We start from the raw sequence: 25,709 nt of genomic DNA, 5'->3' as shown, positions 1-25,709 counted from the left end.
ACGCCACAGAATACGTCAGCAGATTGATCTTGTGTAATATTATTCTCTCTACGGTGGTATGTGGAATTTATTTTTGCAGAGCCGGACACTATCCTGGTGTTCACAATCTTCTATAAATTATTCGGAGGAGGAACCCGTCTTGCAATGCCGAAGACAATATGCGCGCCGGACTCGTCGTCATTGAAGCCTAGTTCAGGGGCTACTTAGGGAGTCCCGGACTAGGGGTTGTCCGGATAGCCGAACTACCATCATCGGCCAGACTCCAAGACTATGAAGATACAAGATTGAAGACTTCGTCCCGTGTCCGGATGGGACTTTCCTTGGCGTGGAAGGCAAGCTTGGCGATACGGATATGTAGATCTCCTACCATTGTAACCAACTCTGTGTAACCCTAGCCCTCTCCGGTGTCTATATAAACCGGATGGCTTTAGTCCATAGGTCGAACAACAATCATACCATAGGCTAGCTTCTAGGGTTTAGCCTCCTTGATCTCATGGTAGATCTACTCTTGTAACCCACATCATCAATATTAATCAAGCAGGACGTAGGGTTTTACCTCCATCAAGAGGGCCCGAACCTAGGTAAAAACATCATGTCCCTCGTCTCCTGTTACCATCCGCCTAGACGCACAGTTCGGGACCCCCTACCCGAGATCCGCCGGTTTTGACACCGACAGCCGGCCACGGCACCGGAGCAAGGCGGCATCAAGGCGGGACGGCGCCGAGCACGTAGCAGCAGGGGCGGGGAATGCCGCGGGACGGCGCACAGTGGGACGCGCGGCCGGAGCGAGGCAGTGCACGAGCGGGCGTGTGGGCGCGGTGGACAGGGCAGCCGCGACAGCGTGGAAGGAGCAGCAAGGGGGAGCAGGGCCAGACGGCCAAGGCGACGGGCGCGTGGGCTCGTCGCGCACGTTGCAGAGCAGCACGGGGCGGGGTCGTAACGAGGAGCACGACGAGCGACAGAGAGGGCAAGAGGAGGCCGAGGGCCGCATCGTGGGTTGCAGAGGACGGGGCAACTGGGGTCGAGGAGGGGGTCGGGGACGACGCGGCAAAGAGGAGGCAGGCCGGTGGGGAGGAGGAAGCAGATCGGCGAGGCTCCGGCGTTGAGGTGGTCGTGCAGCGGCGGGGCGGCGTCGGGCGGCGGGGTCGGGGCGGCGCGGCGACCTCCTCCTCTCGATCCCAATCCAATCGGGAGAGAGGGGGGAGGAGATATTTTGCAGGGGGGAGTGGGGGTGTGTCGGTGGTGTACTGGGGGGAGTGGGGGAGGTTATGGCGGCGGGGTGGTCCGGCCTGGCGGCCTGGTGGGTTGAGGCCCGAAGGGGGCGCGGTGGCCTGCTGAGCCGTAGCCCAGTGGGGGGGAGTTCTTTTATATTATTATTATTTTGTTTTCTGTTTTGCATTTTCTTTTATTATTTCTCTTTTCTGTTTTACTTCATTTTAAAATATTCAGGCACTTTCTAAAAATATGTTTTCTTTACTATAATTACCCTTGTAATATTCGGCACGCACCGAACATTTTTGTTATAACTTTTGAAAACTTTTATTGTTGACATTAATTTGAATTTGAATTTTGAAACGGTTTCGAAATAACTCGAGTTTATCAACAGTAACCGAGGTGACGTGGCACCATTAGCAGAGGTTCACTGTAGCTTAATTACCTGGGCGTCACAATTCTCCTCCACTACAAGAAATCTCGTCCCGAGATTTAAGCAGTGGAGTAAGGGGGGAAAGGTGCTGGTAGCGAAAAACCTAACGAGTCTTCTCGGTCTTGGCTGCCCTTTTCGAAGAGGTTGATCCCTTTCATTGATGTCTTCATTTCTCTGCTTCAAGTCACCATGATCAAGTCGTCATCCTTTCTTCGGGATCTCCATCGTCCTACGAACGCGACCAAGGGGAAAAACTCTGGAAGAATGCATCTCCACAAAGCTGGGCATTTGACGGTGAACTCAATGGAAAATACACAAGGTACCCCACGAGTTGTATTTCAGTGAATTCGTTGAGGGAAATATACGATGGTACCAAAGTTTCAAACGGGTAGGCAATTATTCGATGACTAGACAGAAGCTGGAATGGGGGTTTGAACAACGAGATTAACATGGTGTTTGATTCCAGGATGATCAATGGTATAACATTTAGCTCGTGAATCACATACGAAGCCAGGTGCAAAGGATACATTAGAATCCGGGTTGTAAAGAAGAGTCAGGTTTCGATCCAGTGGACCTGTGGGTTATGGGCCCACCATGTGGGTTGAAAGTAGGAAGGGTGGTGACATATTGCACAGCCGCGATAGGGAGGCATGTCAGTGAATAGCTTGTCAGCTATGCCGGCAACAATGTCGGTACCAAGAACGGGGAGTGAAGAGAGCAATTTTCCTGCTTGTTGAACGAGGCGAACCAATTGGCAAAGTTATCACCCATCGGTGGTTACCGGAATGTCATCAACAATAGTAACAGGGTCTTACAAACAGAGTGGTACAACAAGGTGCTTACCGAAGCAGGGAATTATCTCTACTCAGTTAAGTCAGATTACAGGAAAGGTTAAACAAAAGAATGGAAAGGAAAACGTGATTATCAGATTAAACAGAACAATGGAAAGGAAAATTGTGATTACACACAATTATTAGGAGTATATCCTTCCCATATACAAGCAGAACATGGCATACAGGGTAGAAGAGCAAGTACCCAACCATTCAGATAAAGAGGCAATGATTAATCCAGATGTTACCCATACAACGGTGTTTCGATATCTGACCAAGAAACATTTAGCATCGCGCCTCCAATGTTCTTGTTGATGAGCGGGGTATCATAGTCATGCTTCGAGGTAGCAATGATATGATGTTTCAATCAAGGGTTGGTCCTTGGATACACAAATGATCCATCAGGAGCAACTTATAAAATAAGTCTTACAATTCCCTCCAGGAAGAATGGTTATCTTTGCAAAAGAAATTATAATGATAGGTCCTCCAGCTTAGGGGGCTAGGCATGACATCATAATACTGGGTCATCAAAGGACCAACATCATAACTCCTGGGAAGTTGTCCCAACCATCATATCTGACCGAGATTCAGATCCGATTGGTGTCACGATACCTTAGACTCAGGATGTCCGAGGAGAAAAGGTGCAACACAAATCGACGAAATGACATTGCAAGATTCACGGGAAATGAACTAGGGGTGCGGGTTCCTGAAACAATAGTTCATTATTAAACCAAGGATGGGATGAGGAGGTGGCTAATGGGCTCAACGACAATTCACCGAGAATTCCAAACGGGTGGATTTCCACAAATATGTGAGCAAGGAAATAACATTTGTCAGATCAAATGGTATAATGAGGTATGCTCGAGGAAAACATACCCAATTAAACATTGGTTGAAAGGTGCACCCGAATATGGGCTTAGATAGCATGATCAATGTTAGAATGGTGATTCGATAACCAATGGTCTAAGAATGAAATGTCGACCATTAACTTCAAATCAATAGGGTTGCTAGAAGTACAGAATCCAAGCAGCATGATTCACGTGTTGGTATCCAGATTAGAATCAACACGGGGACCAAGAAAGAATGGTGAGGGTGAGAAGTATCACAATACCAAGAATTCCTTAAGAGGTGGAGCAGTCCTCACAACATCCTTGACATAAAAGATGGTAATACTCCAAGATAAAGAAGAACAGATGCTGGATAGAAAGGAACTCAAAGGTATAACACAAAACACGAACAAGTTTGTGTTGGAGGGAAGGCAGTAGAGTGGTCGATGATAACACTAATCATCGAGGGCAAGGATGGTCTTTCTCATCATGAATTCAATTGTTATCCTGGAAGAGCTCAGGATGATGATGATGATCACGACACATTTGTCGAGAGATTTCATGAAGATGCAATTGACCGACGATGACATCAAGTCAAAGGAATGACGAAGCGAAAGGTTATTGGAACCATGAGTACGACACAAACTCGAAATCAAGCTTGCTGTTCAAGGCGAAATGATATGACGAGGAAAATCGACGTAAGCTTAGCTCATTGTCGAAAGTGGTGCTCCGGGAATAAGGACCAGGTAGCACAGTTAAAATTTGCACGATAATGGTATAGCCGATCAGGCTATGAATGACTTGAAGGATTAATAAACTCATAAGCAACGAAGATTACTTAGAGTTATTTAATCGAAGTGCGGAATTGATTCACTTATCAGTGTCTTTGAGTGTTTAATAACTCGAAGCCCGTGCAAAATTGGAATCTGTGAGAATGTAGTACTTGATGAAGAACTCGTAAGAAGTTATGTAGTTCCATGATAATCTCGAGATACCAAGGGGTGATACTCGATGACAAATCAAAGTAGAGGTTGGACTGGGGTATTGCTCTGCACAAGACAAGTGCTTAAACTTGCACGAGAAATGGTATTTAAAGGAGAACAAGGTCAGATCCACGATTGCAAAAGGCCAGATCCCAGATATAAGATGAACTTATACCAAGGGAATAATTAATTTAAGAGAAGCTTTAATGATAAGATCTTCATCGTGTCAATGGGCATGAACACAAAGTTAAAGGTCGACTCCCACTTCTCCAATGCATAACCTTTCATTCACTGCTCTGTTAAAATTAGGTGAAGATGAAGAACTACCTGGTGAATTACCAGAGGAGTATGACCCGTGAAATCTTTCGGGTTCACACAGATTATGAAAGGCATAGGTTCAACCCATCGGGGCATCTTAGAAACATATACCATAAGCTTCGAGAGTAATTATCACCAGCTCGAAAGCAAAGCATGGTTGGCCAAATCAGAGAATATGATTTACGAATGGCATTACGTATCAGAGAAAGAACTTCTTGAGTTTTTTGTATATGAAGGACACTGTCGGATGATAATACAACAAAGGATCTGACGGTCCATAATAGGGCTAATGTGGGCATCGGCACACGACCAGAGGACGAAACAAAGCAAGGGCTTTGGATTATAGAAACAACTGACTAGTTCAAAGCTCAAAGGCAAAGGAATTAAGATTTCCAATTCAAGGGATCAGGAGCAAGGGCTCTGATTAAGGATGGATAAGCCGAGTAGGCTTAGGGGAATAATCGATGACAATTTGATTGGTCGATAAACTTCGAAATGACATCTCAGCCGGAAAGATAATTCTAAAAGGATCAACAGATGATTGCGTGCATTCGCACTCAGGTTGAATCAATGGGATCAAAATGATGGTGCCTAAGGATACTAACGAATATTGTCAGACATATGGAAAGCATCCATAATGCAAGCAGACAAGTATTGCAGAGCAATAAGCTAATAAAGATTTTTGGAGGATCGAATAGTATTTCAAAGACCAGTGTGAAACACATGAACAAATGGGGATGAACGGATACTCGATAAGGGCGAGAAATTATCCGTAGGGGTATTCAGGTGGCAAGGAACTGCAAGGGAGTAGGCACAAAATATTCTCGGAACAATGGAAAGGATTTCAAGGTATCTTGTAATAACAAGATCAACTGGGAATAAAAGTAAGAACAACAACTGTATGTATTTATCCATAGAGATAATTCGGTGGTAGGGAATTGCAAAAGCAACGGGCACAAAGTCTCAAAAGAGTATCGGAGAGTAACTTCGAAATCTTCTGGTGCAGCAGTCGACCATCGATAATAAGATGCTCTCCGGGTGAAAGTGATCACGAGATCCTAATGTTAGATTTAGCAAAATTCATTTAACCCGAATAGAAGAGAGATCAGAGTCCCAGAGCATAGATGAGGCATAAAAGATCCTAATACCAGCCAATGGCGACGTGGGCCCATGGGCCGCACAACAATGTTAGCAAAAGTTTTGTAAAGTCTAGACTCGACTTCGGCCAACGAGTGTGAAAGGGGGATTCCTATAGGCAGTCGGCTCTGATACCAACTTGTGACGCCCCCGATTCAATCGTACACTAATCATACACGCAAACGTGTACGATCAAGATCAGGGACTCACGGGAAGATATCACAACACAACTCTAAAATAAAATAAGTCGTACAAGCATCATAATACAAGCCAGTGGCCTCGAGGGCTCGAATACAAGTGCTCGATCATAGACGAGTCAGTAGAAGCAACAATATCTGAGTACAGACATAAGTTAAACATGTTGCCATAAGATGGCTAGCACAAACTGGGATACAGATCGAAAGAGGCGCAGGCCTCCTGCCTGGGATCCTCCTAAACTACTCCTGGTCGTCGTCAGCAGCCTGCACGTAGTAGTAGGCACCTCCCGTGTAGTAGGAGTCGTCGTCAACGGTGGCGTCTGGCTCCAGGGCTCCAGCATCTGGTTGCGACAACCGGGTAGAAGGGAAAAGGGGAAAAGAGGGAGAAAAGCAACCGTGAGTACTCATCCAAAGTACTCGCAAGCAAGAAGCTACACTACATATGCATGGGTATATGTGTAAGGAGGCCATATCAGTGGACTGAACTGTAGAATGCCAGAATAAGAGGGGGATAGCTAATCCCGTCGAAGACTATGCTTCTGGCAGCCTCCGTCTTGCAGCATGTAGAAGAGAGTAGCTGAAGTCCTCCAAGTAGCATCGTATAGCATAATCCTACTCGGCGATCCTCCCCTCATCGCCCAGTGGAAAAGCGATCACCGGGTTGTCCGTGGAACTTGTCTGGGTGTGTTTTATTAAGTATCCGGTTCTAGTTGTCATAAGGTCAAGGTACAACTCCGGGTCGTCCTTTTACCGAGGGACACGGCTATTCGAATAGATAAACTTCCCTGCAGGGGTGCACCACATAACCCGACACGCTCGATCCCATTTGGCCGGACACACTTTCCTAGGTCATGCCCGGCCTCGGAAGATCAACATGTCGCAGCCCCACCTAGGCCTAACAGAGAGGTTAGCACGCCGGTCTAACTCCAATGGCGCAGGGGTCTGGGCCCATCGCCCATTGCACACCTGCACATTACGAGGGCGGCCGGAAGCAGACCTAGCAACCTCCATTACAAAGGAAGTCACGTTACGCGGTCCAATCAGGCGCGCGTCGCTCAGTCGCTGGTGTCTAGAAGGCTTCGGCTGATACCATGACGTTGAGTGCCCATATCTTTCCCACGTAGTTGGTTAGTGCGTATAGGCCAGTGGCCAGACTCGGATCAAATACCAAGATCTCGTTAAGCGTGTTATTATGAAGTAACCGCGAACGTCGACCAGGGCCAGGCCCACCTCTCTCCTATGTGGTCTCAAACTGCCCTGTCGCTCCGCCACAAAGTAATAGTCAGGGGCCGTCGGGAACCTACCCACCTCTACCGGGATGGAGCCACCTGTCCTTCCATCCCCCACATCGGAATCACTTGCGGGTACTCAACGAGCTGGCCCGACTTTAGTCACCATCTATATAGTATGTATATATGTATAGTATATACCCGTGATCACCTCCCAAGTGATCACGGCCCGATAGTATAGCAAGGCAGACTGACAAGAATGTAGGACCAATGATGATAAACTAGCATCCTGTACTAAGCATTTAGGATTGCGGGTAAGGTATCAACGACTGTAGCAACAATGACAGGCTATGCAGCAGAATAGGAGTAATCGAACAGTAACATGCTACACTACTATAATGCAAGCAGTATAGAGAAGAATAGGCGATATCTGGTGATCAAGGGGGGGCTTTCCTGGTTTCTCTGGCAAGAAGGAGGGGTCGTCAACTCCGTAGTCGAACTGGGCAGCAGCAGCGTCGGTCTCGTAGTCTACCGGAGAGAAGAGGGGGAAGAAACAATGAATAACATGCAAACAGATGCATATCGATGCATGACATGACAAGTAACGATGCTAGGTGTGCCCAATCGCGGTAGTAGGTGATACCGATGAAGGGGGAAAACATCCGGGAAAGTATTCCCGGTGTTTTACGTTTTCGGACAGATGAACCGGAGGGGGGAAGTTGCGTGTTTGCTATGCTAGGGATGTGTGGCGGACAAACGGGCTGCGTATCCGGATTCATCTCGTCGTTCTGAGCAACTTTCATGTAGAAAGTATTTCCATCCGAGTTACAGATTAAAAGATATAATTTTCAAAAGAATTTATTAATTTCTGAAATTTAATTAATTATTTAATTTAATCCGAAATTGGATTTATGACATCAGCATGATGTCATGTTGACATCAGCAGTCAACAGGGGTTGACTGGTCAACCTGACCAGTGGGTCCCACTGGTCAGTGAAACATTTTAATTAAACATATTAATTATCCTAATCAGGGTTAATTAGGGGTGGGCCCCACTATCATTGTCTACTTAATTAACTAATTAATTGGTCAGGTTAACTAGGTAACTAATGTGTAATTAGTTTAATTAGTTGTTTAATTTAATTAATCAAAATTAGTTAAATTATTATTTCTTTAATTAATTAATTAATTATTTATTTTTTTTTAATTTTTTTTAAATACGTTCTCAGGGGCTGGGCCCCAGCTGTCATAGGCCCCATGGGCCTTAACGGGCACGGGCACACGTTAACGGGCGATGCTGCGGGCCTCAAACGGACAGGTGCCCGAGGAGGCACCGAGCAGGCCTGACGCACGCCGGCGCCGGCGCCGGCTGGAGCCAAGGGAGACGGCGAAGGGGGAAATGACCACGGCGGCGGAGGTGGCTGCGGCAGGGAGCCGCAGGACGGTGGCGGGCGCCGGTAGGGGGGTGCACAGGAAGGGCGGCCGGTAGCAAGTGACAGCAAGGGGCCGGCCACGGCACCGGAGTGAGGCGGCATCAGGGCGGGACGGCGCCGATCACATAGCAGCAGGGGCGGGGAACGCCGCGGGACGGCGCACAGTGGGACGCGCGGTCGGAGCGAGGCAGTGCACGAGCGAGCGTGTGGGCACGGTGGACAGGGAAGCCGCGACAGCGGGGAAGGAGCAGCAAGGGGGAGCAGGGCCGGACGGCCAAGGCGACGGGCGCGTAGGCTCGTCGCGCACGCTGCAGAGCAGCACGGGGCGGGGTCGTAGCGAGGAGCACCACGAGCGACGGAGAGGGGAAGAGGAGGCCGAGGGCCTCACCGTGGGTTGCAGAGGACGGGGCAACGGGGGTCGAGGAGGGGGTCGGGGACGACGCGGCGAAGAGGAGGCAGGCCGGTGGGGAGGAGGAAGCAGGCCGGCGAGGCTCCGGCATTGAGGTGGTCGTGCAGCGGCGGGGCGGGGTCGGGGCGGCGCGGCGACCTCCTCCTCTCGATCCCGATCCAATCAGGAGAGAGAGAGGGGGGGAGATATTTTGCACGGGGAGTGGGGTGTGTCGGTGGTGTACTGGGGGAGTGGGGGAGGTTACGGCGGCGGGGTGGGCCGGCCTGGCGGCCTGGTGGGTTGAGGCCCAAAGGAGGGGGGCGGTGGCCTGCTGAGCCGTAGCCCAGTGGGGGGGAGTTCTTTTTTATTATTATTATTTTGTTTTCTGTTTTGCATTTCTTTTATTATTTCTCTTTTCTGTTTTACTTCATTTTAAAATATTCACGCACTTTCTAAAAATATGTTTTTTTTACTATAATTACCCTTGTAATAGTTGGCACGCACCGAACATTTTTGTTATAACTTTTGAAAACTTTTATTGTTGACATTAATTTGAATTTGAATTTTGAAACGGTTTCGAAATAACTCGAGTTTATCAACAGTAACCGAGGTGACGTGGCACCATTAGCAGAGGTTCACTGTAGCTTAATTACCCGGGCGTCACAATCGGAGACACCTGTAGAGCACCTTTATAATCACCCAGTTACGTTGTGACGTTTGGTAGCACACAAAGTGTTCCTCCGGTATTTGGGAGTTGCATAATCTCATAGTCATAGGAACATGTATAAGTCATGAAGAAAGCAATAGCAATATACTAAACGATCAAGTGCTAAGCTAACGGAATGGGTCAAGTCAATCACATCATTCTCTAATGATGTGATCCCGTTAATCAAATGACAACTCATGTCTATGGCTGGGAAACATAACCATCTTTGATTCAATGAGCTAGTCAAGTAGAGGCATACTAGTGACACTCTGTTTTTTTATGTATTCACACATGTACTAAGTTTCCGGTTAATACAATTATAGCATAAATAATAAACATTTATCATGAAATAAGGAAATAAATAATAACTTTATTATTGCCTCTAGGGCATATTTCCTTCAGTCTCCCACTTGCACTAGAGTCAATAATCTAGTTCACATCGCTATGTGATTTAACACCAATAGTTCACGTCACCATGTGATTAACACCCATAGTTCACATCACCATGTGACCAACACTCAAAGTGTTTACTAGAGTCAGAAATCTAGTTCACATCGCCATGTGATTAACACCCAAAGAATACTAAGGTGTGATCATGTTTTGCTTGTGAGAGAAGTTTAGTCAATGGGTCTCCCACATTCAGAGCCGTATGTATTTTGCAAATATTCTATGTCTACAATGCTCTACATAGAGCTACTCTAGCTAATTGCTCCCACTTTCAATATGTATCCAGATTGAGACTTAGAGTCATCTGGATCAGTGTAAAAGCTTGGATCGACATAACTCTTTATGACAAACTCTTTATCACCTCCATAATCGAGAAACATATCCTTATTCCACTAAGGATAATTTTGACCGATGTCCAGTGATCCACTCCTGGATCAATATCGTACCCCCTTGCCATACTCATGGCAAGGTACACAAAAAGGTTTGGTACACAACATAGCATACTTCATAGAACCTATGACTGTGGCATAGGGAATGACTTTCATTCTCTTTCTATTTTTTGCCATGGTCGGGCTTTGAGTCTTACTCAACTTTACACCTTGTAATACAGACAAGAACTTCTTCTTTGACTGATCTATTTTAAAAAAATTCAAAAACTTGCCAAGGTATTTACTCATTGAAAAATCTTATCAAGCGTCTTGATCTATCTCTATAGATCTTGATGCCCAATATGTAAGCAGCTTCACCAAGGTCTTTCATTGAAAAACTCTTCATTCAAGTATCCCTTTATGCTATTCATAAATTCTATATCATTTCCAATCAACAATATGTATATAATATTAGAAATGCTATAGGGCCCCCACTCACTTTCTTGTAAATACAGTCTTCACTACAAGTCTGTATAAAACCATATGCTATGATTAACTATCAAAGCGTATATTCCAACTCTGAGATGCTTGCACCAATCCATTGATGGATCACTGGAGCTTGCACATTTTTTTAGCACCCTTTGAATCGACAAAACCTTCTGGTTGCATCATATACAACACTTCTTTCAGAAATCCATTCAGGATTGCAGTTTTTGACGTCCATCTGCCAAATATCATAATCATAAAATGCGGCAATTGCTAACATGATTCGGACAGACTTGAGCATCGCTACAGTTGAGAAAATCTCATTGTAGTCAACACCTTGAACTTGTTGAAAACCTTTCGCAACAAGTCGAGTTTTTAGATAGTAACACTAGTATCAGCGTCCATCTTCCTCTTGAAGATCCATTTATTTAATATGGCTTGCCGATCATCGGGCAAGTCCACCAAAGTCCACACTTCATTCTCATACATGGATCCCATCTCAGATTTCATGGCCTCAAACCATTTCGCGGAATCTGGGCTCATCATCGCTTCCTCATAGTTCATAGGTTCATCATGGTCTAGTAACATGACTTCCAGAATAGGATTACCGTACTACTCTGGTGCGGATCTTACTCTGGAAGACCTACGATGTTCGGTAGTAACTTGATCTGAAACTTGATGATCATCATCATTAGCTTCCTCACTAATTGGTGTAGGAATCACAGGAACTGATTTCTGCGATGAACTACTTTCCAATAAAGGAGCAAGTACAGTTACCTCATCAAGTTCTACTTTCCTCCAACTCACTTCTTTCGAGAGAACCTCCTTCTCTAGAAAGGATCCATTCTTAGCAACAAAGATGTTGCCTTCGGATCTGTGATAGAAGGTGTACCCAACAGTTTCCTTTGGGTATCCTATGAAGACACACTTCTCCGATTTGGGTTTGAGCTTATCAGGTTGAAAAACTTTTTTCACATAAGCATCACAGGTCCAAATTTTAAGAAACGACAACTTTGGTTTCTTGCCAAACCATAGTTTATAAGGCGTCGTCAACAGATTTTGATGGTGCCCTTTTTAAAGTGAATGCAGTTGTCTCTAATGCATAGCCCCAAAACGATATTGGTAAATTGGTAAGAGACATCATAGATCGCACCATATCCAATAAAGTGCGGTTACGATGTTCGGACACACCACTACGCTGTGGTGTTCCTGGTGGCATGAGCTGTGAAACTATTCCTCATTGTTTTAAATGAAGGCCAAACTCGTAACTCAAATATTTTCCTCCACGATCAGATCATAGAAACTTTATTTTCTTGTTACAATGATTCTCCACTTCACTCTGAAATTCTTTGAACTTTTCAAATGTTTCAGACTTGTGCTTCATTAAGTAGATATACTCATATCTGCTCAAATCATCTTGTGAAGGTCAGAAAATAACGATACCCCCCATGAGCATCAACACTCATTGGACCACATACATCGGTGTGTATTATTTCCAATAAGTCACTAGCTCGTTCCATTGTTCCGGAGAACGGAGTTTCAGTCATCTTGCACATAAGGCACGGTTCGCAAGCATCAAATGATTCATAATCAAGTGATTCCAAAAGTCCATCTTTATGGAGTTTCTTCATGCGCTTTACACCAATATGACCCAAACGGCAGTGCCACAAATAAGTTGCACTATCATTATTAACCTTGCATATTTTGGCATTAATATTATGAATATGTGTATTACCATGATCGAGATCCAACAAACTATTTTCATTGGGTGTATGACCATCGAAGGTTTTATTCATATATACAGAACAACAATTATTCTCTGACTTTAAATGAATAACCGTATTGCAATAAACATGATCAAATCGTATTCATGCTCAACGTAGATGCCAAATAACATTTATTTAGGTTCAACACTAATCCCTAAAGTATAGGGAGTGTGCGACGATGATCATATCAATCTTGGAACCACTTCCAACACACATCGTTACTTCACCCTCAACTAGTCTCTGTTTATTCTGTAACTCCTGTTTCGAGTTACTAATATTAGCAACCAAACAAGTATCAAATACCCAGGGGCTACTATAAACACTAGTAAGGTACACATCAATAACAAGTATATCAAATATACCCTTGTTCACTTTGCCATCCTTCTTATCCACCAAATATTCAGGGCATTTCCGCTTCCAGTGACCATTTCCTTTGTAGTAGAAGCACTCAGTTTCTGACTTTGGTCCAGCTTTGGGCTTCTTCACGGGAGTGACAACTTGCTTGCCATTCTACTTGAAGTCCCCTTTCTTTCCCTTTGCCCCTTTCTTGAAACTAGTGGTATTGTCCATCATCAACACTTGATGCTCTTTGTTGATTTCTACCTTCGTCGATTTCAACATCACGAAGATCTCGAGAATTGTTTTCGTCATCCCTTACATACTATAGTTCATCGTGAAGTTCCAGTAACCTGGTGATGGTGACTAGAGAACTCTGTCAATCACTATCTTATCTGGAAGATTAACTCCCACTTGATTCAAGTGATTGTAGTACCCAGACAATCTTAGCACATGCTCACTGCTTGAGCTATTCTCCTCCATCTTTTAGCTATAGAACTTGTTGGAGACTTCATATATCTTAACTCGGGTATTTGCTTGAAATATTAACTTTAACTCTTGGAACATCTCATATGGTCCATGACGTTCAAAACGTCTTTTGAAGTCCTGATTCTAAGCCGTAAAGCATGGTCCACTAAACTATCAAGTAGCCATCGTATTGAGCTAGCCAAACGTTCATAACGTCTGCATCTGCTCCTGCAATAGGTCCGCCACCTAGCGGTGCATCAAGGACATAATTCTTCTGTGCAGCAATGAGGATAAACCTCAGATCATGGACCCAGTCCGCATCATTTCTACTATCCTCTTTCAACTTAGTTTTCTCTAGGAACATATAAAAACATAGGGAAGCTATGACGCGAGCTATTGATCTACAACATAATTTGCAAAATACTATCAGCACTAAGTTCATGATAAATTAAAGTGCAATTAATCATATTACTTAAGAACTCCCACTTAGATAGACATCCCTCTAATCATCTTAGTGATCATGTGATCCATATAAACTAAACCATGTCCAATTATCACGTGAGATGGAGTAGTTTTCAATGCTGAACATCACTATGTTAATCATATCTTCTATATGATTCACGCTCAACCTTTCGGTCTCCATTGTTTCGAGGCCATATCTGCATATGCTAGGCTCGTCAAGTTTAACCCGAGTATTCTGCATGTGCAAAACTGGCTTGCACCCGTTGAATGTGAACGTAGAACTTATCACACCCGATCATCACGTGGTGTCTCAGCACGAAGAACTGTCGCAACGGTGCATACTCAGGGAGAATACTTATACCTTGAAATTTAGTGAGAGATCATCTTATAATGCTACCGTCAAACTAAGCAAAATAAGATGCATAAAGGATAAACATCACATGCAATCAATATAAGTGATATGATATGGCCATCATCATCTTGTGCCTTTGATCTCCATCTTCAAAGCATCGTCATGATCACCACCGTCACCGGCGTGACACCTTGATCTCCATCATAACATCATTGTCTTCTCGTCAACTATTATTTCTACGACTATCGCTACCGCTTAGTGATAAGGTAAAAATAATTACAGGGTGATTGCATTACATACAATAAAGCGACAACCATATGGCCCCTGCCAGTTGCCGTTAGCTTTGTTACAAACCATGATCATCTCATACAATAAAATTTAGCATCATGTCTTGACCATATCACATCACAACATGCCCTGCAAAAACAAGTTAGACGTCCTCTACTTTGTTGTTGCAAGTTTTACGTGGCTGCTACGGGCTGAGTAAAAACCGTCTTACCTACGCATCAAAACCACAATGAATTTTCGTCAAGTATGTGTTGTTTTAACCTTCAACAAGGACCAAACGTAGCCACACTCAATTCAACTAAAGTTGGAGAAACTGACACCCGCCAGCCACCTATGTGCGAAACACGTCGGTAGAACCAGTCTCGCCTAAGCGTACGCGTAATGTCGGTCCGAGCCGCTTCATCCAACAATACCGCCGAATCAAAGTATGACATGCTGGTAAGCAGTATGACTATTATCGCCCACAACTCACTTGTGTTCTACTCATGCATATAACATCTACGCATAAACCTGGCTCAGATGCCACTATTGGGGAACATAGTAATTTCAAAATTTCCTACGCGCACGCAAGATCATGGTGATGCATAGCAATGAGAGGGGAGAGTGTAGTCCACATACCCTCGTAGACCATAAGCGGAAGCGTTATGACAACGCGGTTGATGTAGTCGTACGTCTTCACGATCCGACCGATCTTGGCACCGAACGTACGGCACCTCCGCGATCAGCACACGTTCAGCTCGGGGACGTCCCTCGTACTCTTGATCCAGTTGAGGCCGAGGGAGAGTTTCATCAGCACAACGGCGTGGTGACGGTGATGATGAAGTTACCGGCGCAGGGCTTCGCCTAAGCACTACCATGATATGACCGAGGTGGATTATGGTGGAGGGGGCACCACACACGGCTAAGAGATCAATGATCAACTTGTGTGTCTATGGGGTGCCCCCTCCCCCGTATATAAAGGAGTGGACGAGGGGGAGGGCCGGCCCTCTACTATGGCGCGCCCTGGGGAGTCCTACTCCTACCGGGAGTAGGATACCCCCTTCCAAGAAGGAGTAGGAGAGAATGAAGGGGAAGCGAGAAGAGAAGGAAGGAGGGGGAGCCGCCCCTCCCTCCAATTCGGACTAGTCCTTGGGGGGCGCGGCCTGCCCTAGGCAGCCCCTCTCTCTCTCCCTTAAAGCCCAATAAGACCCATATACTCCCCGGCGAATTCCCGTAACTCTTCGGTACCCCGATAAATACCCGAACCACTCAAAACCTTTCCGGTGTCCGAATATAGCCTTCCAATATATCGATCTTTACGTCTCGAACATTTTGAGACTCCTCGTCATGTCCCTGATCTCATACGGGACTCCGAACAACCTTAGGTACATAAAATCACATAAACTCATAATACCGATCGTCACTGAACGTTAAGCGTGCGGACCCTACGGGTTCAAGAACTATGTAGACATGACCAAGACACGTCTCCGGCCAATAACCAATAGCGGAACCTGGATGCTCATATTGGCTACCACATATTCTACGAAGAGCTTTATCGGTTAAACCGCATAACAACTTATGTTGTTCCCTTTGTCATCGGTATGTTACTTGCCCGAGATTCGATTGTCGGTATCTCAATACCTAGTTCAATCTCGTTACCGAAAAATCTCTTTACTCTTTCCGTAATGCATCATCCCGTAACTAACTCATTAGTCACATTGCTTGCAAGGCTTATAGTGATGTGCATTACCAAGAGGGCCCAGAGATACCTCTCCGAAAATCGGAGTGACAAATCCTAATCTTGATCTATGCCAACTCAACAAATACCATCAGAGACACCTGTAGAGCACCTTTATAATAACCCAGTTATGTTGCGACGTTTGGTAGCACACAAAGTGTTCCTCCGGTATTCGGGAGTTGCATAATCTCATAGTCATAGGAACATGTATAAGTCATGAAGAAAGCAATAGCAATATACTAAACGATCAAGTGCTAAGCTAACGGAATGGGTCAAGTCAATCACATCATTCTCTAATGATGTGATCCTGTTAATCAAATAACAACTCATGTCTATGGGTGGGAAACTTAACCATCTTTGATTCAACGAGCTAGTCAAGTAGAGGCATACTAGTGACACTCTGTTTGTCTATGTATTAACACATGTACTAAGTTTCCGGTTAATACAATTATAACATGAATAATAAACATTTATCATGAAATAAGGAAATAAATAATAACTTTATTATTGCCTCTAGGGCATATTTTCTTCACCCTTCCCTTGATCTCCACGACAGATCCATCGCCAAACTTCACCATGCCGCTGATGCTGGAGTCCAGATCGGCGAAGACATCGCGCCGCCCGGCCATGTTGTTGCTGGCACCCATGTCTAAGAACCAAATGTCGTCGTCGTGGTCGTCGGAGGTGATGAAGACACGCTCCTCCACCACGTCGACGCGTGTGCCCGCCTGCGTGCCGGTGCTGACGATGGTGGCTATCATAAGCGCCGGCCTGTCGTCGTCGCTGAGGTTGCACACGTGCGCTAGGTGCAGCACGGGCTGATCTTCCTCCGCCGCGGCCAGGTGTGCGCGCTACTCCTTCTGCTTGCGTTCGCGACGAGGCTCGGGGCAGTCCCGGGATATGTGCCCTGCATATTTGTTGCAGTTGTAACACTTAATCTCGGACATGTCGCACTTGCCATTGCCGCCGTTGGAGCTGCGCCGGTCGTTGGCACGGTTCTCCTGCTTGCCGCGTCCGTTTCCCTTGCCGTTGCCGCCGTTTGAGCCGGATCCTTGACCCTGCTCCTTCTTCTTCGCTCGAGCCAGCCACTGCTCTTCCGTGAACATCAGCTGGGAGCCCGTACCATCGCCGGTCCCGATCGAGCACCTCTCCGCAGCCGATTGCAGACGGCCAATCAACTCCTCGACAGACATGCCGTTGAGGTCTAGGAGAGTCTCGATCGAACAGGCGATCTGTGAGTATTGTGATGGCACTTCACGAAGCAACCTCGGAACAATCTTTACCTCATCTATCACGTCCCCGAGAGAACACATGGTGTTGGCGAGGTTGGTGATGCGCATGCCAAACGCGTCAAGCATTTTGCCGTCCTTGAACGTGATCTACTCGAATTCCTTGCGCACGCCCATCCTCATCATCTTGATCACCTCCCATGCTTCCGCGGACGTGTCCTTGACGGCTAGGATTGGCACCATCTCCAGTGGCACCGCACGGTGCAGCGCCAAGAGCGCCGCCATGTCCTCGCGATCACCCGGCTCACCCATGCCGGAGACGGCCTCCCAGAGACCTTGCGTGCGCACGTTGATCTTCATGACCAATGCCCACGGGAGACCTCGACGTGGCTCCTCCTTGCGCCTGGCTGCTGTTCTCACCAGCCTTCCCTTTCTCTGCCTCCGTGTCACCGCCCGTCATGGCGGCCGCCGGATCTTTCCAACGGGGCTCTGATGCCACTGTTAGTCGTAGAAGTAGAGAGAGAGACTCGATAGAGTATTTGTGCGGCATGCTTCTACAGCTTTCCTTCGTTCTTCTTATTAACAACAAAACTGAAAACAAACGAAAGAGGGGGTCATGCCCGAGCTATCCAGCCGCGCCATCCCACGGCCAACTCGCGATGCCCTCGATGCCACCGCGTTTGGTTTGTGCCATCCCATGAAACACGCATGGTCGCCTACACTACCTATCTTCTGCGAGAGATTCGGTCAAGGCACAAACAGGCTGATGCACTTGCCATTTTATTTGCTAAGCCTGAAACTGAAAGAACTAAATGAGGGACAGGATTACAAAGTCAACAATCAGTAGGGCCCGAGACTCGCTCCAGATTGTTGATTCCTCGACCTAAAATCGCTAACTAGCTTACTCCGTCCGTAAAAGAGTTTGAGCAATGCAACTACGGTCTTCCACCTTTGTTCATAGAAAAAATGTTGACCAAGCATTTGAAAGATATTTGTATAGAAAAAATGTTTATCACGTATGTGAAAAATGTGTATACAAAATTTGATCATATATTAAAAAATGTTAATCAAGCATTTGAAAAAAAATGTTGAATAGGTATTTGTAAAATGGTGATCAAGCATTTGAAAAAAATCTTAAATGTCTATAGAAAAAATGTTGCCCATGTATTAAAAATATGATGAAATTTTATGATCATGTACATACACATGTTAATCAAGCATTTGAAACAAATGTTGAATAAGTATTTGATAAATGGTGATCAAGCATTTGAAAAATGTTAAATGCGTATATGAAGAATACTGATCATGTATTAAAAAATATGATTATTTTTTTATGATGTATATAAACAAGTTAATCAAGCATTTGAAAAAATGGTGAATAAGTATTTGAAAAATGGGGATCAAGCATTTGAAAATGTTATATGCGTATAGAAAAAATATTGACCATGTATTTTGAAAATGGTGTTCAAGAATTTGAAAAATGTTAAATGTTTATAAAAAAATATTGACCATGTACTAAAGAAATTGATGAGTTTTTTTATAATGTATATAAAAATGTTGGTCAAGCATTTGTGACCCCCAATGTGGTCCAGGAGGAGCGACACGAGTGGAGCCCTACATGCCGGAGGTCCGGATTCTTGTAAACCTCCCACCAATTTCGTGGTACGTTTATGAAAATTCGAACATCCGGCCACGTTCGAGTATATTTGCGGACAAAATAAACCTTTAGATATTTAGGGTCAGTTTGAGGTACGTCATTAGAGATACTTTCTCCGTTTCAAATTACTTGTCGTGATTTTAGTTAACTAAAACCATAAGGAGTAATTTGAAACGGAAGGAGTACATTAATACCGAGAGCGAGGGGAGAGTTTTTTTTCTTTGCGAAAGGAAAGCAAGGGGAGAGTTGCCTAGACGCAGACTCCATCCACTCTGGTGACGCACCGGACTCGTCATATCCCAACAACAAACATGGTGACATTAAAAAAAAAACGTTTTCTGACGAGTACGCGCGATCCAGCACTCTCGAGCGGCCGAACGCCAGCCGTCCGTCACGCGACACGATTCTGCCACGTGGTGGACAGATCCGAGGGAGAGAGCGGTGGCGTTTTGTCGTGTTTTACGTTCCCAACCCGCCAGTCCTCTCGCACGCATTCGCCCCCTCCTCTCCTCACACCCACCTTGTCAGCGGCAGGGGAGAGAAATCGTCGTCGGCGACCGCAGCCGGCGAGAGAACAGACCACATCGCTCCGCGCGGAGGCGAAGCACCACCAGTTTCGATTGAGAGGGCGACCGCTCGGCCAGTGAAGGGGAGGGAGAAGGTACAGGCGGACAAATCGGCGACGCGAAGACGATGAGGGCGCGGCGAGCTGCTTCGTCCCCGTGGGGAAGAGAGTACGTAAGTCACGCGCCCTAGTCCTCCATTTTCCCCCAATTTTCGCGAACTAGGGGGGTGGCAGGGGGAGGTGTTTCGCAGACACGGCGGCATCATCTACATGGATGAGCGGGGGGAGGGGAAGGACGGAGACGGCGGGGATGCTGGCAGAGGAGTAAGCAGACGGGGAATCGATGCCCCGGCAAGCCCGTGCGCAGAATACCAACCAAAATCGATTTTCGACTTTGATATCAAACAGTAGCAAGCAGAGAGGAATTTTCTCGCGTGATTTTTGTGTAGTGCATCGCAAGCAAGGAATCGATCCCATGACAGGTGCTTTGTACGCTGTAGGTTTGTTTCCACCAATAGGTAGGCAAATGTCAGGTTACAGTGGGTAATTGTTTGCAGATTTTGCGTGCAAATCTGTAGCAATTCACAGGCAAGTTTAGTTTTACAGGCAATGTTTCTCACTTCACTTTTTACAGCGTAGTGTTTCCAGGTTTTTCCTCCCCCATCCCTGATGACCCCAAGCACTTTTTCGTAGGCAATGTTAGCACCTACAATGGGCACTTTTGTAGTATTTGGTTTACTCCAGAATTAGGCAATGCTACTACTTACAGTCGTCAATTCAGTGGCAAGCCGGGCAATGTGGCTCTGTTTTGCGGTTGATGTTCAGCAGGTTGTGGGTCAAGTTTACAGTGGGCATGTTTTTTTGTCGCGGTGGATCCTTTTTCGAGCTGATGCACCAGAGACTATTTACAGTGGGCAAGTTTCTCTATCGCGGTTGATGTTTAAGTAGGTTATCCCAAGCCGGGCACGGGGATATTAACGTGGCTCTCCCCGCACGGCACAAACGAGAGAAGGGAAGTGGTATCATAGAGTGGATACATAACATTTGCCAGAAATATACATACATGTTTTAGTGGATTCTTTTTCTGGAACTGAATTTTCTTTTGCGGATGCAGGTTTGCTACTTTTTGGTGTATCTATATGCAGACTTTTCGAGTTAAGATTTTTGCTCTGAACGTACTAGTATTTCTTCAGAGTCTCGTTTACTGCTCCCTGAAATGTTAGCATTTTTTGGCACAATGCTTGAGCAGATAGCAAGCACTGCATAGTCTCTGGAGCCAAATTACTGCTCCATTTTTTAGCAGATAGCAGAGTGCATCTTTTATACATGTCGATTACTTCTGTATATTGCATGTGCTTTTGTTAGATTTTTCCCCTGTGAAAATAAATGAGAAACTGGCTCAATGTAGAAGTCATGAAATAATCCATTCTTTTTTGCTTCTCTGCAGGCAACAGAAATAGTGAAAACTAGGCAAGGACAACTTTCCCACCATCCCTGGCATGACAGTTTTTAAGATGGAGGACTCCTCAGATCAATACGATGGCAAGGTACTGACTACACATTTTTTTGGTTTTCTTTATTTTTTTCACAACATTATTACATGCCTCGGGTAGGGAATCAGGCAAAAAAAACTGCAAACTAGATCAGCACGGAATTTATTCAGAACCTGTCCTACTCAGAATTAGGCAATCTCACACATTTTTTTATGCTAAACAAGAGCCTGGAACCTGTCCTGTTCAGAATCAGGCAATCCCACGCATTCAATCCAAAGTCGCCTCAAACTATATACACTTTTGAAACCGCCTAACCCATCCAACCAACTCGCACCACAATCGGTGCTAGGTCGCCTAACCCACCGGCTTTTCTCGCCTACAACAGCACACACCCTGCAAAATCGCCTAAGCCGACCATCCAACTAGTGCACCCTCGGGTGCTACGGCGCCTAGCCATCGAACCTTATCGTCTACAACACCACACACCTTTTGCGCAAAACTGCCTAAGCCCGTCCAACCAACTCGCCCACCCCCGACACTATGTTGCATAGCCCATCGACCCTAATCGCCAACATACACGACACACCGTTTTTGCAAAACCATCTAACCCCGTCCAACCAACTCGCCCGCCCCTTGGTGCTAGGTAGCCTAGCCCATCGACCCTAATCGCCTACAACACCACACAACCATTTTGCAAAACTGCCTAAGCCCTTCCAACCAACTCGCCCACCCCCGGCGCTATGTCGCCTAGCCCATCGACCATAATCGCCTACAAACACCACAACACCTTTTTGCAAAATCGCCTAATCCTGTCCAACCATCTCAGCCACCCCTCGGTGCTATGTCACCTAGCCCATCAACCATAATCGCTTACAACACCACACCCCTCTATTTTTTGCAGAAATCGCCTAAGCTCGTCCAACCAATTCGCCCACCCCCCGGTGCTACGTCGTCTAGCCCATCCACCATAATCGCCTACAACACCACACCCCTCTATTTTTTGCAGAAATCGCCTATTCCCATCCAAACAACTTGCCCACCCTCGATGCTATGTCGCTTAGCCCATCGACCCTACTCGCCTACATACACCACACCCCTCTCTTTTGCAGAAATTTCCTAAGCCCGGCCAACCAACTCGCCCATCCCCCGGTGCCAGGTTGCATAACCCATCGACCCTAATCACCTACAGACACCACACCCCTCTCTTTTGTAGAAATCGCCTAAGCCCGGCCAACCAACTCGCCCACCCTCGATGCTATGTCGCCTAGCCCATCGACCATACTCGCCTACATACACCACACCCATCTATTTTGCAGAAATTGCCTAAGCCCGACCAACCAACTCGCCCACTTCCGGTGCCAGGTTGCATAGCCCATCGATCCTAATCGCTTACATACACCATACCCCTCTCTTTTGCAGAAATTGCCTAAGCCCGGCCAACCAACTTGCCCAACCCTGGTGCCAGGTCGCATAACCCATCGACCCTAATCGCCTACATACACCACACCCCTCTCTTTTGCACAAATCGCCTAAGCCCGGCCAACCAACTCGCCCACACGCCTAGTGCTACGGCGCCTAGCCCATTGACCTTACTCGCCTACATACAACACACACCTCTATTTTTTTTGCAAAACCACCTAACCCGACCAACCAAGTCGCCCACACAGCTGGTGCTACGTCGCCTAGCCCATCGACCCTAATCGACTACAACACCACACACCTCTATTTTTTGCAAAATCGTCTAACCCCTTCCAAACAACTCGCCCACCCCCGGGTGCTATGTCGCCTAGTCCATCGACCATAATCGCCTACAACACCACACCCCTCTTTTTTTGGCAGAAATCGCCTAAGCCCGCCCAACCAATTCCCCCCCCCCCCCCCGGTGCTATGTCGTCTAGCCCATCCACCATAATCGCCTACAACAGCACATCCCTCTATTTTTTGCAGAAATCGCCTAAGCCCGTCCAACCAATTCGCCCACCCCCCGGTGCTATGTCGTCTAGCCCATCCACCATAATCGCCTACAACACCACGCCCCTCTATTTTTTTTCCAGAAATCACCTAAGCCCGTCCAACCAATTCGCCCACCCCCCGGTGCCAGGTCGCATAACCCATCGACCCTAACCGCCTATATACACCACACCCCTCTATTTGTTTTTCCAGAAATCACCTAAGCCCGGCTAACCAACTCGCCCACACGCCTAGTGCTATGGCGCCTCGCCCATTCACCTTAGTCGCCTACATACAACACCCACCTCTATTTTTTGCAAAACCACCTAACCCGACCAACCAAGTCGCCCACATACCTGGTGCTACGTCGCCTAGCCCATCGACCCTAATCGACTACAACACCACACACCTCTATTTTTTGCAAAATCGCCTAACCCCTTCCAACTAACTCGCCCACCCCCGGGTGCTATGTCGCCTAGCCCATCGACCATAATCGCCTACAACACCACACCCCTCTATTTTTTCTTCAGAAATCGCCTAAGACCGGCTAACCAACTCGCCCACACGCCTAGTGCTATGGCGCCTAGCCCATTGACCTTACTCGCCTACATACAACACCCACCTCTATTTTTTGCAAAACCACCTAACCCGACCAACCAAGTCGCCCACAAACGTGGTGCTACGTCGCCTAGCCCATCGACCCTAATCGATTACAACACCACACACCTCTATTTTTTGCAAAATCGCCTAACCCATTCCAACCAACTCGCCCACCCCCGGGTGCTATGTCGCCTAGCCCATCGACCATAATCGCCTACAACACCACACCCCTCTATTTTTTCCAGAAATCGCCTAAGCCTGGCTAACCAACTCGCCCACACGCCTAGTGCTATGGCGCCTAGCCCATTGACCTTACTCGCCTACATACAACACACACCTCTATTTTTTGCAAAACCACCTAACCCGACCAACCAAGTCGCCCACACACCTGGTGCTATGTCGCCTAGCCCATCGACCCTAATCGAGTACAACACCACACACCTCTATTTTTTACAAAATTGCCTAACCCCTTCCAACCAACTCGCCCATCCCCGGGTGCTATGTCGCCTAGCCCATCGACCATAATCGCCTACAACACCACACCCCTCTATTTTTTAATTTTTTTGCAGAAATGGCCTAAGCCTGTCCAACCAACTCGCCCACCCCCTGTTAGCTATGTCGCATAGCCCATTGACCCTACTCATCCACACGTCGGGTGCTATGTCGCATAGCTCATTGAGAGCAATGCCAGCCATCTGCACATTTTAGAAGACCGAAATAGGGGGCAAGGAATAAATACGTAAGCGACATAATGTAAATGAAACACTTTTAGCATTTCCCCCCCTTTCGATCATGCAAGCAAAATTGAATGACAAGGGCAATTTTTTTTAGAATTCACCAAAACAACCAAACTCAATGAGCAGCCTTTTAGGCTGCAAGAATCTTTTTCTACTACTGGTTTTTCAGGCTTTTTTCCTGGATACTTTGTGTTTTAGTAAGCAACTAGACTTTACTATTAGCTTTTTTTTGTAAGCAACTCAATAGTTTTGACTAGTTTTTCCTATACACTGATTACTGACATAAATATGCTTTTTTTGGTTTCTTTTTTGCTTGTAGAAGCAAGGTGCAATACAATAGACAAGATGCAATTCAAGAGCCAAGAGTCAGCAGCTTTTATTATCTAGCATCCAAGTTATACATGTGTAAAGGGGGAGACAAGAACAGGGGACAAGAATCAAGCCAAGTTCTGAAACACTTAGGTACAGGGGCAGTTTTCGCAAGTAGTATATCAGGGGGGTAAGCATAGAGGGAAATCCACTAGTTCTAGAATTAAAAGAAGTTCATTAACATTGGAACAACTTTGTTTACCTTTTGCTGTTCACTGAGAGAAATTTGCCCAGCTCTGGTAATTGAATTGCCCTCAATCTCCAGAATTTTTGCCTGATCAGCACGGAAGAGCTGCAGACACAATTGTGTTTTTCAGAATTTCCCCCCAGGATTTTTCACTTTGATTTTTGGCCCATTTTACTCTGGTTTTCGCCGTGGGAGGGGAGCTCCCCAACGCTAGACCATGGCGTCCGGCGGCGGCTTGGGATGGAAACAAGAATTTGCATATCAGCACTTGTGGGACGTAGGTTTTTTCTTTCTTTTTTCAACACACGTAGGTTTTTTCTGGTGGTAGGTGAGTGGGGGAGGGGGAAGATCACGTGAGGCAGATCGGTCGCTGGTTGTTGAGACGTGGCAACGAGGGGAAGGTGGACCTGCCTTTTTAGCATATGGGTGGGGACCAACAGGATTGACTTTCCTAATTTGGTGGCCGTGACATCCACCGCATAGCGCGCGGGCGCTACGTAGCAGCGTCCAAAAAGGCCAGCTGCGAAGCAAAGCAAGGA

At 46.3% G+C, this 25,709-nt stretch overlaps 1 long non-coding RNA gene across 1 annotated transcript; it reads left to right on the top strand.

Annotated features, from left to right (window-relative positions):
• Positions 1 to 19,762: 19,762 nt before the first annotated feature.
• Positions 19,763 to 25,275, top strand: LOC123161601 (uncharacterized). The gene is made up of 3 exons (XR_006480755.1): positions 19,763 to 20,007; positions 21,282 to 21,381; positions 24,934 to 25,275. It is a non-coding gene; the product is annotated as an uncharacterized lncRNA (long non-coding RNA).
• The last annotated feature ends 434 nt before the right edge of the window (positions 25,276 to 25,709 follow it).

This window comes from Triticum aestivum, chromosome 7B (genome assembly GCF_018294505.1).
Source record: "Triticum aestivum cultivar Chinese Spring chromosome 7B, IWGSC CS RefSeq v2.1, whole genome shotgun sequence".
Classification (NCBI taxonomy): domain Eukaryota; kingdom Viridiplantae; phylum Streptophyta; class Magnoliopsida; order Poales; family Poaceae; genus Triticum; species Triticum aestivum.
Note: the sequence above shows the minus strand (reverse complement) of the source record. Positions and strands in the feature narration are given on the sequence as shown.